This window comes from Stegodyphus dumicola, chromosome 8, assembly GCF_044657685.1.
Source record: "Stegodyphus dumicola isolate Sdum_Otavi_A_Nest chromosome 8, ASM4465768v1".
Lineage (NCBI taxonomy): Eukaryota > Metazoa > Arthropoda > Arachnida > Araneae > Eresidae > Stegodyphus > Stegodyphus dumicola.
In genome coordinates this window covers 88,967,647-88,984,988 of record NC_140775.1, presented here as the reverse complement: position 1 = coordinate 88,984,988, position 17,342 = coordinate 88,967,647, and the positions used below count along the sequence as shown (strand labels likewise).

Sequence of the window (17,342 nt, the reverse complement as noted above, 5' to 3'; positions counted from 1 at the left end):
ACAAGAAAATGGAGAAATGATTCACTAATATTTAACAAAATCCAGAGAATTAAAATTAGGAAATATATTTTGAATTTTGCCAGTTATACCTTTTTGGGAAAGTTGATTTTGAAGTTGTAATAAATGCCTGAAGAAATATGTTTCCAAACACTTTAATTAAAGGTCCTAAATGCAATGCATAGATTTAACTGCTAAATACAGAGAAGACAAACACATGAAAAGATATATTCATATGTGCATTTCCTCAGTTCACTAACTTTCACAAAGCACTGATGAGGGTTGACTGAAAATAATAGAAGATTCTTTTATATCTAACTGAAATAAGGGATTTAATGACTATATGGTACAACGTGATTAGACAATGAATCTATGGAAGGCATTCAGAACTGCTCTAGCAAAAGATATAGAACAATAAATTTCTTAGAAGGAGGTCATAAAAAATCTTATCGAGATATCTTGAAATTCATACTGAAATTAAGCTCTGAGATGTAGAGTAGGGATGAAAATTCGCAGAAGAAAAAAAAGAGTGAAAAGTTATGCCAAGTTAGATGAAGTGATGAAAGCAACTGCTACATACTCATGTTGGAATTAGTTTATGAAAACAGTCATATTTTACATTTATAATAGCAAAACATTTTTGAATATAAAGTTGTTTTAATTTGAAACACAAATGAAATACACTATTCCTGCATTTCCTTATCCATAGAATATCATAAGAAAAGCAACTTATACCTTACAGCTAAAGAAATGCTCATATCACAAAAATTAGTAATTACATGTTATATTATATTACATCATTTCCACTTCCTTTTACAACTGAATATAAACACATTTATGTGTATATTTGTGTATGGTCTTTATTAAACAAGAAGATTTTTGAAATCAGTACATGATTTTAACATTATTATAATATTCACATAATGAATACATTTAATAGAACAATCGGATAAGCATAATTTCAAGTTTTAATGAAAATTAATATAATTAATGTAAATGCAAATAAGCATAAAAAAGCAAAAAGCTCAATGAAATTGACATAAAATATATAATGTAGATATAGATGAAGAGTTTTAATGCAAAGAAGACGATAATTTACTAAAAATTAAGGTAGCTGCTAATAAGATAAAAACCATACTTAGAAATTAAGGCAATCAAATATAAACATAAGAATTAAAATGAAATGCTTGCTAAGAATAGTCTTTACAACAAAAGAACAGTTACTAAATGTTCCAAAAAACCATTCAGTTCATCAAAGTGCATTACTGTCAATGAAATATTCTTCACCATTTTCAATTTTGATTTGTTTTACATTGTTTAACCCTTTGAGCGTTATGACCAGGTTTATCCAGTCGCCAGAAGTTTTGCTACTTGGTATATATTAGCTTATAATTTAAGATATTTTGCTTTCCTATTTTCTTTAATAATGTAAATATCATCTTAATGAATGTAAGTTTATGAAAATACAGACTAAAATAAGTAATTATAAGAACTAAATTAATAAATGCTGTTTAAATACTGGTCTTCATGACAGATCTAAAATCCTGTGCCACTCAGAGGGTTAAAATTAAATAATAATGGAATAAAATATGACTCAGAAGCAAATAGTTCCAATTATTATACAGAAACTTTATAATGAAGTTTCTGTATAATAATCTTATGATAAAAGTAAAATATTCAGGTTAGAGTTTGATATCAAAGTTTTCATAATGTTGACAAATAAATGAACACATGTGAAGAATGCTAATGCTGTAACATAAAATTCATGCATCTTAAGTTACTCTGAAATAAATTGTGCACAAAACAAGAAAAATAAAAAAAAAGGAACCTACTTAAGGTACATAAAGAACACTTATTTCAGCAAGAAACAAAGTATTCTTTGTTTGAATACCATACAGATCTCTGCTAGATACATGGTCATAAAAAATCCATTTTCCAATATATGGTCCAACATTCTTCTTTCTGATGAAAGCCACAATTTTAATAGTCTGAAAGATTAAATCTAAAAACTATTATTAAAAACTGTGCTAGTAGTACCAGTCCCGATTTTCAAGATTCTTTAGAACATTATATTTTATGCACTGCAGATTAAGTGAGACTATAGCTTTCTGAGTAAGTAGCCATGTGAGTTGGCAACATACTACCTCGCTTCAGCATTATGCATATACTGCAGCTCAAACATGCTCTATACAAAGGGTTAGTGTCAGGAGATCTGGCTGGCCAATCCATGCAGTGAATACCCTCCATATCCAAGTAATCATCGACTAGCTACGCCCTATGTGAACAAGGTTTATCATCCATTAAACAGAACCCCAGGACCAACTGCACACCTGAAAAGCCAAATATAAGGATCCAAAATTCCTCTCTAAACCTCATAGCAGTCAGGATGCTTTTGTAAAAACATGCAAGGGCATACTGCTCTCCAACTAATGCCTGTCCAACCATTACAACTCCACTAATGTAATGATCCTTTTCCTTTATGAGGGAGAGATGGTATTGTGTTCTAGACTCTTTCTACATACAGGTACACTGAGAATCAGTGTCCAAGCTGAATCTTGATTCATCTGTTAAAAGCATGGTGTTCCACTGAAGCCTGTATGCTGGCTGCACCATGCTAAACATACACTCTTGTTTGTTACTGTGAATGGCACGTAAACAACGGATATTTTGGCATACAGCCTTATCTCGTAAAGCCTTTGGGCAACTGTAGACTATGGAATTCGAGGTCCATTGGCAGCATACAGTTCATGTGAGAGCCGTGAAGCTGAATCAGTCCTGCATTGCTGTGCTTTGTGCCAAATAATGATCCTCATTTATTGTTGTGGATCTTCATAGACTTAGTCTAGGTCTTCTCAATTGGCTCCAATGTCTTGAAACTGTTTCCATTAACTGCAGATAACACTGAGCATTACAGAGCTAAATTATTAAACTTGATTGGAATCAACTGGCAATAGACATATAAATTCATAAATTTTAATTAAATACATCTTTGCTTCAAAGACGTGCCTTGCACCATTTTGCATCACTCTGTACCATGTTACATCATTCTTTCCCTGCCATTTCTCTGCACTGTGAAATCTTTAGCCCAATTCCTGCTCAGGATTGACACAAAGTTTTTCTGTCTATAAATATGACAGTTGTTAGTATGCATTACTTTTTCTCCCCTACTGCTGCTTGAATAAACCATGTCTTTAGCTTCACCTTTCTAATTCTGCATTATGTCATCCTAAACTTCTCTGCATTGCTGATAAATTTTAGCCAATCAGACTAAAGAAAAATTTTACTATATACACCGTTACAATCCATCTACCTATGCTTACTAGCTTAAAGGACGTTTTTTTTTTAGCTGCTTCTGTTAAAAATATAATGTGGCATGATCAAAATTGTAGAGTGCAGATTGCCCCATTGTGCTGTGCCACTTAATACAGTAATCAACAAGTAATAAAGGTGTATTTGAATTATTAAGTGATTTTTGTGATTGTTCAAAAGTTCTCTACATCTTCTACTATGTATGTGCAACAATTTAGATGTGCTAAAGCATACATAAAATATGCATAATTAAAAATGTTACAGTCATGGCAGATTTAAATACTTTCTTTTTATTTTAGTTGATACTTGTGACCACAAATACTTTGAACAAGGTGCCCATTCTTGTTAGAACTACATAAAGTTTTCAGATATAATTTTGAGAACAATTATTATGAACATACTGGCAGAAGCACAATGTGACATATTTTAAACTAGACGGTTAGTTGATAAGCAGAAAGGTTTGGGTTTGCAATCCTCTTGTTAACTATTAAAAGTTTCAGTACTGGTTTCAGACTTTCAATTTGCAATATGTAAAGGATGGAAAGGGGAAATACCCAAATTAAAATAGGGAATTAAGGACTATTTGCTAATTAAAGCTATTATTTTGTTTTACATGTTTGTGATCTTACACACATGCATGTAATGGAATATATATAGATGTCATATACATTACATATACACAAGCAAAATGCTAAGTAGAAAATTGCTAAGGCAAAAAATATGCAAGTTAATATGGTATTTTCATTTTGCGAAAAATTTGAAATGAGATAAAAGATGAATCTTACTTTTGCAATGATAATCTTTTACATGATTATTTTTACCATTAAAAAATAATTAGATTTAAAGCTGAGAGAAACTGGTGCTTAGAGTAGATATAAGGATGCTCCTTGGATTATTGCTAAGTTGTTGTTTCATTTATCACCAAGTTGTTTCATTTATGGTAATGTTTGAGAAGTTGAATGCTATGGAAACCCTATTATGACATAATTGGTTGCGGTGAATTTGAATGCTAGGAAGAGATTTGGAAAGTGTGTGATGGATTTTGGATGAAGTACGTTGTTATTTTGTGGTTAACACGGTAAAATGGCTGAATGTGGCAAGATTAATTTGAAGTTTCTGTACGATTTGGAATGAAAGAGGAAAAAACATTAATTGACTGGTGTAAAAATGAAAGTTTACTTAGTAGCCATTATTAATTGTCCTGTTTGTAGGAAGAAAATGCATACAGTCGAACGTTCGTCGATAATGGCAATACGGAGGATATTTCTTACTCTTATTTTTGTGAATTTATGTGACGATGTCAGTATACACACTGTAGTTCAGGTAATTTTAGGAAGTCTTTGGATGATGGTAAGGGATTTTTTTTTTTGATTGAAGACATGTAAATTCCTATATAAGGTAAGTGGATATTTCCTTTCACTTTTTAAGTGTATATAGATTGATGTGCACATAGACAAAGGGAGTGCGCAATACCTAGTTTGTACAATTCTATGATATTTTTTTAAGTGAAAATAGGTTGATGTGTACATGGATACTGAGTTTGTGCAATTCTTTGACTTGTTATTTTGAATTTGTGTAGTGGTGATTTTTGGCTAAAAGTTGCTGCTACACAAAGCCAAATTAAGAAGTCAATGAATTGCACAAACTTGGTGTCCATGTACCACCAAAATTCGCCAATTATTAGCAAAGGGCACCCATAAATATATTTTTACCAAACCAGTTTGTGTTTTCTGAAACAATCTAATGCATAACTTACTGAACATATTTTCAACAGTTAAATGAAAATATTTCCTAGGCTGAAAATTTAACTGACCTTCGACCATCAAAAGAATATATGTCATCTATGCGTGTTCTCTATAAAAGGTAATCAATTTCAAATAGCACTGATATTGATTTTCGCAGCACAGAATTAAAAAAAAAATATTGAAATATAGTGTTAAAAAAGTTAATATCAATAATGAAATTTCAAGTCAATTAGAATTCACATTTAGGGATCTAGGAAAACTGGAAATTATTAACTTTTTGTGCTTTGAATAGATGACAAAATCTTGGCAATCTTTGGAACTACATTTACAGAAATACAATGGTACAACTCTAATATACGCCCCAATTTCACCAAATGTGGCGATATGTGTTCTGTGCTGGTTTTTGGTGCGATTGCGTGTTCTATGGCAACCCTGTTGACGTTCAAAAATCTTTCGCTGGAGCTCGTTGGTTTGCCTCTGTGTCTGAGAAGATGGGAGGGAAAGATAAAATGGTAGTTGTTGAATTGAAGTTCGGCAAAAGGAAATATGATTGTGGCTATCCTGTTGAGGGGTAGTGGGTATTTGGAAGTGTGGAAAGAGGGTCTGGGAGATTATTTTTAATGGCAGTGCATGATAGAAGTAAGGATTTGTGATTTATTTATTTGTGAACCATAGTATAAATTTTCTGGATAGTGTGTCTGGCTGTCATGTAAATACGATAGTGATTACGTGGCGGCATGTTAAAGGCGGTATGAAATTTATATTTCTGCTATTCGAAAACGCATTAATTCATGGTAAGTGCATTTTATTTTATCCTTGTTCTTATTTTGTAGAATGTTATGTTCATTGGTTCTTTAGTATGAATTTCTGTCGTTATTGTTGTTTTTTTAAATTGTTTGAAATTTATTTTAGTTTATTTTGTTGTTTAGTGTCTAGGCTGTACGATTCGTAGATGTTTTTTAAAGTTGAAATAGAACGCTATGTACATGGTATTAACGTAATTTCCGGAAGAAACGGCACGGCGTTTACGTGTTTAAAACTTAAATTTTCAGTAGGTGCGGCATTTCTACCCATGCGGCGTTTAGGTGCACTAAAAATAAAATATTTCCTACGATGGTCATTGTACATAGTTTGGATGGCCTTGTCATTGTGCATAGACTGGTGCTATTCCCACACAAAAGACCACTCAGTTGCTTTTTGCAAACGTTATTTTGTTTACATTCTTTCCCTTGAACGGACCTACATGCCTTATTCACCCTAAACGAGATCTCAGAACAATAACATTCTTCCCCCTTTCAAATCAACATTCTCATCAGTTTGAATAGTCTCTCTTCTCTGCTATTCGATGAATCTTCCAGGACCCATCCTCTCCCCACCCCTGCCTTTTCTGCAATTTTTTTCAAAGGCGGACACGATTCCACCTGCCTCGCAATAACGAACTCTGACATATTTCCCCTTCAGCATGAATGGATTTTTCTTGGCATTCTGCCAAATACAGATCCCATCAGTTTGGGTACAAGTACTTGTAGGATAGTTTTTAAGTAAGAAGGGAGCGGAAAATTTTTGAAAATGTCTCTAAACGGCACAGAAGCTATACATTTCTTACCTTTAATTTATTTTTTAGTTATGGTTTCATTTCATGCATTTTTCTTAACTGGTATGTCATATATCAGGACTTAGGTTGAGTTTTTGCATCTATACCCCCCACGACGATGTCACGCGCAATTTAATCTATTGCAGCGTTTATGCTGATGTGGCGTTTCTGTGTAATTTTAATTTTTTTCCCGCCATTTTTCTCGAGTGCAGCGTTTACGCTGATGCGGCCTTTCTTCCAGAAATTACGGTATTTGAAATTTATTGTTGTTATGTTATTTTATTAAAGCGAGGAGTGCGTAGATCGTAGATTCCTTCCTTGCCTAAATTGTGCAATTCGTAGAATTTTTTTAAAGTTTAAACAGGATGCTGTGTACATGGTATTCTTTGAAATTTATTGTTGTTATGTTAATTTATTAAAGCGAGGTGTGCGTAGTTTGTAGATTCTTTCGTTGCCTACATTGTGCAATTCGTAGATGTTTTTTTAAGTTAAAACATGTCGCCGTGTACATGGATTCTTGTCAAATATTTTTGGTTAGAAACTTTGTTTTTGCTATCTAAATTTTTTGTTTTTGTTTCGGATTTTTAGCTAAATTGTGTGTTCAAAACGTAGTTTTTGCATGTGCGAAAACCACATTTTTGGATACATTTTAGGCTAAAATTTCAAAATGTAGACAAAAAATTTAGATAGTAATACGGCAGCGTGAAGTTTCTCGTCAAAAATATTTGGCGACTTGAGGGCGCATATCAGAGTAGTTCCGATACAATTACTGAGAATGAGGAAATATTTATTAGCTGTCACCATATTATGATTTGCTTTATTTGGTTATGGCAAAGAATTCCAAGGCTATCTGCCTAAGATGATGAAGGCGTTTGCAGAGGACTTTCTAAGGGAAACTGGCTCATATACACATTACACATGGGAAAAACCAAAAAAACGGCCATGCAGGATTCGAATCTTGGACCAATGACCAGTATTCAGCAATATTGGCTGCTGGTAGACCATTATATTCATGTTCTTATGGATTAACTAACATTTATTACAAGGTATATATATTTTAAGTGATAATATAAAACATTTTTAGGTTTTGTAATGATTGTAAACATATGACAATGCAGCAGACCTATTAGTTAAGTCCTTGAGATTGCAGGATTAAATTGAATACTATATTCCAAGTGCAATCTATATACATTGCTCTACTGAACTCTAAATTTAGTTACTAGTTTTGTTAGTTATAGTAAATCCTTTCAGTACTTTACGTTAGAATGGAAGTTATTAATTTTTTTAAATCTGGCTTCATTTTCAGCACTATTTGCATAGAATGATAAATATACTCTAACATTAAAAAAGTTATCCAATACTAGATGGTTGACAAGAGCAGATACTATAGTCACATTAATAATTGATTACAATTGTATAAAAAGAGCCTTATCTCATATTTAGGAAGCACTTCCGCAAAGGATCCGTTAAATGTAAACATCGCCAAAAATGGCAATAAAAGTTCAAAGCTGGTAACCCGGCGAATTGGTTTGTCGGAGGTAACAACCCGGTTCGCTCTTAGAGAATATTTCTCGTCTGTTCGGGGCTCCATTTTGCCACTGACTTAGACTTTCTTTGCTAGCGGTGCGTCACTACCGGGTGAGGTGGTGAAAATTGGCCGGGGGTGTGTGTGTGTGAATATAACACAATTTTTTAGAATAGTATAGCTGTGTTTTTACGTCATTTTAAAAGACTTTAAACACGCGGCTTCTAAAATATTATGATTAACGTGGGCCGCAATAATATACGTTTTAAATAATTAAGTTTTTATTTTTATTACTGTTATTTTTACCTAAAATAATAAGAATTAAATCAGATTTTATGCTTAAAAATTTGATATATTTTTAATGCATTTTTAAAAATTACTTTTCAGAGGATGCTAGGTGTTTATATACAATAGATGATTAGAATGAAAAAAAATATTATTGGTTCTCTGAGATGACAAAATACTTTTATGTATTTCCAGGGTCATCAAAGTTAGTCAACCACTGCTTTGAGTAATTAATTAAAGTTTGAATGAATCTTGAAAGATAACAAGATGTATAATGTTTATTCTAGTTTTATTTACAATGCTACTTTAAAGGATTTGAATATTATTGAAGATACTTGGCATTGTCAAATTTATTATGAAAAAGACAGTTGTTTCAAAATAAAATATATTTTAAGCTATCAGCAAGTAAATTCAAAAAACAACTTTGAAAAAGTGTAAAATGAATGTTTTAAATGTACTATTTAGTAATGAATCTATTAATCTATTAAATGTACAGTAGCACTAATTATTATACATAATTTTGAGAATATCGACAAGCAAAGCACTTCATGAAAAAGACACTTTTTACTAAAAATATTAGTATTCCGTATGAATGACAGAGAATATATGTAATGAATACCATGGCCAAATACCTATATATATAAAAAAAAAGTAGTATTCTCTACCTCGAAACTTGCAAAAGTAATCCTGCTATGCAACACACAGTTAATTTCTGATTACATGATATTGCAAGCATTTTCTTCAGATTTTTCCTACAACTGATATTGAATACTGGTAGTTTGATCTGGTTTCATATCATGGTTAAAGGGCTGGCTGCATGGTTGATTTTTCTAGTTTTACTCATATGTAATGCAAATACAAGCCAGTTCTCCTTAGAAAGTTGTTTAAAACGGCATCTTTCTTCAGGTCCACAGCCGATATTCTTTGCCATATTCGAATAACCTAAACTTTCCTTCAGATTCTACATTAACATGATGTATCTGTTGTAAGCAGGACAATGATCTATCTGCCTCTATCCGTGTAGCAGGAGTATATTTAAAACATGTCAGAATCATGGGATTCATAACGAAATCGACCATGTTTTAATCTTGACAACTTTATAAATTTTCCCGATTTTCTTAAGTCATGGGTTTCACTAACAAGATATTCATACTTTTGTTCAAGTTCACAAGCAGTTGAGCAATACAATTGCTGAATACTGGTAGTTTGACCCAAGTTTGAATCTTCAGTATCTTGAGCCATCACACTGTCATGCCCTCTAAAGTTATTATTGCCTGGCATAATAACAATCTCACTTGACCATGTTACCCACTTTGTCAAAACTAATGTATCAGCTGCAATCTCTCCAAAGACTCTCACTATAACAGAGATTTAAAAATATCTTTCTTAGAATAAAAATAGGTTTGTCAACATCTGGCAACAATTCATGAACTTTTCACGCAAAGCATTTACGACTCATTTCAGATAGAACATTTGGAGAAGTGTTTCATCAGCCTTTTCATATGTATGGCTGCATCATTCAGAAGAAAATGATGTCATGTTTAATTTCACCATAGGTTTTCCCTTATCTGTTATAAGCAGAAATAATTTCAATGATATCCTGGAACTGGAATTATCATCATATTAATTTGTCAAGAGCATTGGTTACTTCATAAATGGAAATGAGAATACTGCTTTTTCCATTCTCACTTTGGATAAAATTGCACTAATGTATATAGCATTGAATTAGGTCCATTTTAAGATAAATTTGCAGAACATCATTTCTTATAAGTTTCCAAACATCTTTTCAGAGGTGGACCTTCTTACAAGGCTTCTTACAATATTTTGTTATTTAACAAATAAATATATATTTATTATTGAAGTGGCAATGCCATATTTGTATGATGTAACCATTGCTCAGCAACGTAAGAAATTGTTTAAAATGAGAATTCTGAAGTTTTACCAGCTAGTAGTTGTATGAAAATTTTGCCACTAAAGAATTTTATTCAAATTATCTATCTCCCTAAACTAAAAATAAAATTTATGTTTTATTAAGATCATCTGTTATTTTGTCAATTACTGCAAAATACTTTACAATATATTTAGTGATTATCAGTCTCAATCAGAAACAGAGTGCGACTCTACAGAAGACATTCCTTGTGATTAAACTGACTATTTTGTAGGAAAAGATAAAACAACAAAATGGAAGAAAAAACACTTTCAAATTAAAAAATTCCCATAATATCATAAAAAAATTGCCTGGCAATACACATATATCTAAAGGTGTGGCTTCATCCATCGATGCATAGAAGCTAATATTGATGACATAATGATTGAAATGATTGTGAGATGCTCTAATATTTATGTAAAAAAAAATATTTTGGGAAATTTTAAAAAAGACGCAAAACCTATGGAGAAAGAAGAGTTTCTTGCTATTTTAAGAATCATACGTAGGTGGATGCACAAATCCTCCCGTGTAAATGCTAGAGAATTATGGGCGACTAATGGAACAAGATTGGATATTTTTCATAAAACATATGAACTATATATTTTCTTTTCATTCTTCGTGCCTTACGATTCGATAATGTTGGAACACATAATGACAGAAGAAAGAGTGATAAATTAGCTCCAATAAGAGATTTGTTCGAAAATTTTGTCAAGAATTGTCAGAAATTATATCATATAGGGAAATACATGACTTTGGACGAAAAGCTAGAACCTTTTTGAGGACAATGCTTCTTTTGGCAGTATATGCCTAAGAAACCTGCAAGATATGGTATAAAGATATTTACTGTGGTTGATTTTAGATCCTTCTATACTTTGAACATGGGAACAACATGCAAGGATAAGATTATCCCACCTGAATTTGTGTCGAATAAGAATAGAGAACAGCATTCGACTCTCTTGGGGTTTCAAAAGAATATAATGCTACTTTCTTATATGACTGAAAAGAACAAATGTGTTAACCTTTTGTCAACTATGCACAATGATGACCATATTGATGAAAGCACAGGAGATTTGAAGAAGTAATTATGTTTTATAACATGACAAAAGGAGCAGTTGATATAGTCGACGAAATGGGTGGCACTTATTCTGTGACCAGAATATCAAACTGATGGGCATATTTTTTTCGCTATTAAATATTGCCGGCATAAAATCAAGGATCTTGCTTTCATCAACTAAAACTCCACCAGAGAAGTTCAGGAATAGGAAGCACGTCTGATTTGGCCTTTGCACTTTTAGATCCTCATTTGAAATCATAACAGGAACAGTAGGAATGTAATGGAAGATTCTCTTGAAGATTCACAAACAAAGAAAAGAAAATTATGTTACCGGAGATGTTACATGTGCTCAAGAAAAAAAAAAAAAAAAAAAAAAAAAAAAAAGACAGAAAATCAAAAACTGTATGTGTGAAGTGTAAAAAAAATATGTCAAGAACACTGTGAAATAGAAGCTTCATGTATAAACTACAAAATACCTAATTTTTCTCGAGCCTAATTGATTTGAAAATTAATTATATAACTCATTATCCATGTAATAATTCTGCATAATTTGGATTATAATTGCATTCAAAAATAAAAAAAACACAAATTTCTCATAGAAATCAATGATTCCCAGTCATCTGAAGAAAATGTAAGTACTTTAATTTGTTATTAATTTTAAATTAACATTATTTTTAAGCTATTTTATATAATGTTAATTTTAAAATTAACATTATTTTAAAGTTATTTTATATAATAAATGTTGCAATTAATACAGAATGCATTATTTTACTGAACTGTAATAATATGTTTCATTTGTATGTCATTTAATTGCGACACGCGTTCTCGTGTTAAATAATACATCCTGCATCCTTCCGGGTTAACTATACACAGCTAAATGTCATTATCAACCTATTCATTTTACTTCTATATGCTATATATCTTATAACTTGACTTGTACACAGCTAAAATCATGGCTTCCATATGATAAATATCTTGCAACTTAACTATACCAAAGAATGTCTCTAACAATACATATTCTATGACTATATACCGCTAAAATCATGGCCGATTAGCTGTTGGTGAGCTTGGCGAATAAACATGCATCGGCGCCAACGGATCCTTTGCGGAAGAAAACCCCATATTTATCGTTAACCTTTAACTACTGTGAGCGGTCTCAGAGACCGCTAAAGATTTTCTAACCATTGTTTCCACACCTAAAAATGGAGAATGGTCCCTGTCCTACCTTTTACCTTTACTTTTTTAAGTGGTCTAGTAACACACAGTAATTATGCCGAAAAAATTGTAATAGCAGTTAAAAGTTAATAATAAAATATACAAATACATATATATTATTGTAACTGGGAAATTATACCTTTGCAAAAGAAAATGTGTAAATATGAAAAAGTACTTATGATAGTAATTCAATTCTTCAATTCAGTATTTTACAGAGAATAAAGCCCCCAACATGTCACCATAATCGAGTCTACCCTACTTTAAGAAAAAAAAAAAAAAAAAAAAAAAAAAAAAAAAGATTATCAAAATCATTTAAATGCTTCATTAAATGATACCATCATCAGCAATTGTTTGGTGAAGAGGAGCAACTATAGCAACATTTTAACACCAGAATAACAAAACAATACCTGCCATATAAAGGGAAGCTTTCCTGCTGAATCATTTACTCTGAATGAAAACTTTACTATTAATATAATTTTTATTCATTATTAATGAATAATGTATGAATTTTCATTTATTGATTATTCACAATAATTTATATAGCATAACATAAAAACTCGCTATTAAGAATTAAATATATAAAGTAAAAATAATATTGAAATTTTCAATGCAGTTTGATGGAAATTTGTCTAATTCAGGAGATAAAATCTGCAAAGGAATGGTCATCAACTTCTTAAAATATAAAAATTCTTTTCTGAACTTTTTCACTGCTCCAACTTTTAGTTCCTCCCAGAAAGATCGTTGCCTGGTTATTCCAGTTTAAAAATATCAAATAAAATGTTTTAGTATTTTGATGAATATAATTTCAATTTTTATGTAATTTTAGTATTTTAATGATTATAATTTTTAACATAATGTCAATTTTTCTGTAATTTAAACTTAATGTTGCAGAAAAAATGTCAAAATAAAAGTCTTAAGAATATGTTTGCATAGAAAAAAAATGTTAATAATGTTTAAAAATAAATAAAATCCCTAATCTATTAAGTACTTTTTATTATGTTTTGAGCCTCTTTTTTTTTTTTTTTTTTTTTTTTAATGTTTATATATCTATATCTGTATAGTCTTTAAACACTTTCTTAGGGAGGCCATTAAGATCTCCGGGGGCATAAGCTATCGTAATCTGTCTAATCATATCTGAATGAAAAAATCTTACTATTAAATACTTCCTGCTAAACACTAAAAATATTTGGTTACTTATATTTACTTTCGCAATTATTTTTTTGGAATAAGTATATACGTGCTACTCTACAAATACTGAAGATGTATAAACTAACTCATCTCTATAATAATGTTTGAATATAATTTGAAGCTGAAATTTTCACACATATTAAAATGTAAAAATCAAAGCACTAGTAGTCCTCCTCTTCTTTTTATTCAATGCAGCACATTTTAAGCTAGAATGCTGTACAATGATTTAACAAAAAAAAAAATTATGATGCGATATGTAAGACAAAATTATCTTCATGAGTAACCTGCTGTTTTATTGCATGCACATTACCTCAGAGCAAATGGCACGAATTATATTTGATATATATATATATATACCATAAATTGTGCACATAAAATTATTCCTAAATAAAATTAAACTAAGACATTTTAATTATTGTAAAAACATTACAGTACTTTTTTTTTTTTTTTCGCAGAAAGTATAGTTATCACACAGTGCGGTCACACGGATTCAGAGACGAATCCACACTGTTAATTGATATTTAATAGAACAAAGACCTCAGACACGTGAAATGTAAATAAACGTTTTCTTTTCTTTTTTTTTCTAATTACACGTAAGACTTCATACTTAAATACATAGAACACTTTGTTCCTTAATTATACATCTAAAAAAATAACATGAATAAAATTTAGTACAGTTAAAATTTTATTTGAAAAGAGTTTAAATAATTATTTTTGGCTGATAATAGTTACAATGACATCAAATATACCCTGAATAAATATCTTTAATATATAAATAATACATATACCTTACAGAAAAACACTGTAATTTCCAGGGTAATGGAACTCAGATCTATATTTTAACTAAAAACAGGGAGACGGACATGTAGCAGAAAAAATCTTTACATTCCTTGAAAGCAGACAGATGTCTTGTTTTGCACCCGTGAAGTCCTTTTACCAACTCGCCGAAAAATCAAGCTTAGGAACCAGATGTATTAATAAATCGCGATTTCAGCGCTCTGAATCCCCAAACACGCAGGGAGGTCACGTGACATTAGAATTACGTGTCATGGACCTTATAAGAAATGGCCGATGCTATTCGCACCACCGGTGCGATTAGCCGCTTAAGCTATTCGTACCAACATTAAACATGCATGCGCATTGAGTTGTCAGATCCGTCAATTAAACCCCATCGAAAGGAACGGATTCTACGTACGCGAACTGTTGTAGTGAATCCTTTTTTTTTTTTTTTTTTTTTTTTTTAAATGCGGGTTTCTATTTTGGCGTAGTTTATCATTTTTTAAGCGTTGGTGACTTTCAAAAGTTTAGAAAGGAAAATGGGTTCCTTTTCTTATAAAAAGAAGGAACACATTTCCTTTTATTAAAGTATATATAAAAAAGGGCAGATTTTTATGTTCGTAATGTTTATCCTTTCCCTGAACGGTTTGAATAGTTTAAATATCTGATTTGGGATGGACAAAATCTTGTTTACATTTTTTTGTACTTCTTAGAATACATTTAGCTTTACAGATGTGTTTTGCGCAATCAAGACTTTAATTTATTCCTCTCTGAAAAATTTCGTCCGATAAAAGATACTAAAAATTAGACAGAGGATTTCTGTGTAGAAAATTTAGACATGAAATAAGTTAAAAGCGATTATATCAACTATTAAATGAATTATTCTGTATGTCTGCTTATTTTTTTATGGACATACTTGGCATTTTCAGGACACAAAAAGTGCTTCAAAGAACTTTGAAATATAATATTAGTACAAACACATTAATCAATAAAATTGAAATAAATAATGGGATGTAATTTAAAAGTTAGAAATAATTTAATGTAAGTGATTTAGATTTAAAAATTTGCACACACATTGATTTATGAGATTTTGTAAGGTTTTATTTCATAAATAACTTTGATTTTGAAATAAGGCAGTTGAACCTATTAACCTGTGTGGATACTGAAAACGTAATGAATATATAAGAATATTATCATTTTCAGTAAGTTTTCTTATTGAATAATAAATTCTGACAGTCCTATGCTATAGGAATTTGCATAAAATTCTAACTGCATAAAAATTCTAAATTTGCATAAAAATTCCTCTGTTAAATAAAAGAATTTAAGTAATTTCTGTAGCTTTTTTGTCAATACACTAAAGATTTTTAACTAATTACTCGTTCTTGCTTGCAATTAGAACCATCATTAAATCCCTATTTTATGTAATCATTTCCTGAACATTATCATGTATATAGATTGACCTCGTCTTTGTAACTGATAATTATTACTTGCGAATTATTCTCTTGCTGGTGAACTATTAACAGCATTCGCTCTCACTACCGCCTGCCTTACGAAAATCGGCGTAAAATGCTGGTACCTGGGCTGCTTGTGCGAATGTGCTAACGTAAGTGGTGTGAATAGACTGTTAGCTATTCGCACCGTCGATGCGATTAGCCACTGTGATAAGAAATATACTAACGCAAACGGGTTTTCTCCCTCGTCTGAGGTGTTGCCGGCTGTCACCTTGATCACATGAGGAAGAGTAGGGACGACTTGCAGAAATTTAACATTGGTTGCCTATTGTAGCGTGTATAATTGTCAAGAAAAAGCTGGTTGTAGCGCCTTATTTCACAGATTAGAATTTCTGCATATTTTTATTTTTGAAATTGAGATTGATTTTTAAAAATTTAGCATATTTATCAAGCATAATTATCGTTCCAAATAATTATAAAGCTATGGCATGCTTTCAGGGCTGGATATTTTTTTAGCTTTTCCTATGCTGTAAGGAAATTTGTAACTACTTCTTTTAGAAAAAAATATTTTAAATCTGAACTGATAGAAAATTTCAAACAAGCAATTTTCTCTTGCGATTTGTATGCTTTTTAAGCGTACAAAGCGTTTTTAAGCGTTTTTTTGTGCGTAAATAAGTAAAAAATACTAAAATATTTAAAAACGAATTTTTGAAAGTTTCGTTTAAAATTCTAAATTGTGCTGCTTTTTAAAATTATAGATGAGTATTATAGCATAATTTCTATAAAGGAATTTTATTTCAATTATATTTCATAATACATCATACTGGGCTAAATCGCAGAATAGGCTGCATCAGTCGATGCTGTGTTTACTTCTCTTATGCTTGGACACGCCTTTTTATGACGTAATATTGGTTACGCCTCTCCTTAAAAACAAGTTATAAGTATGCTATAGCTTCGTATTTAAAGAAAACTTAAATGAAGCTTTAACTGAGTTGAAATGGTAGGTTTATAATGTTCTGCGCGAGATTTTTTTAATTATAAATCTACTTTTGTGTGGTGTGTGGTAGTGTTAGCATTTAACGCAATGAATTATCTCTGACAAATGTATTATTAAGATACCAAACGATTGAAAACGATCATTACCAAACGATTGAAAATATTGAATGCATGAGTTAAAAATTATAACCGTAACTTCTGAAAATACAGAAAAGAATTCTTTTCCTTAAAGAATGTTTTGATTATTGATGAGTGTGTCAAAATCTGTGCTTACTGCAG

General features: G+C 31.0%; 1 protein-coding gene across 6 annotated transcripts in view; it reads right to left on the bottom strand.

The window, feature by feature from the left end:
* Positions 1 to 14,783, bottom strand: part of mxt (Eukaryotic translation initiation factor mextil) — a 152,318-nt gene extending 137,535 nt beyond the window's left edge. For 5 of the 6 annotated variants that reach the window (XM_085822095.1, XM_085822098.1, XM_085822100.1 and 2 more), the window contains exon 1: positions 14,628 to 14,783. The gene's annotated coding sequence lies outside the window, so the exon portion shown is untranslated. The remainder of the gene's footprint in view (positions 1 to 14,627) is intronic. The other variant, XM_085822096.1, reaches the window with a different exon arrangement.
* Between the last annotated feature and the right edge of the window lie 2,559 nt (positions 14,784 to 17,342).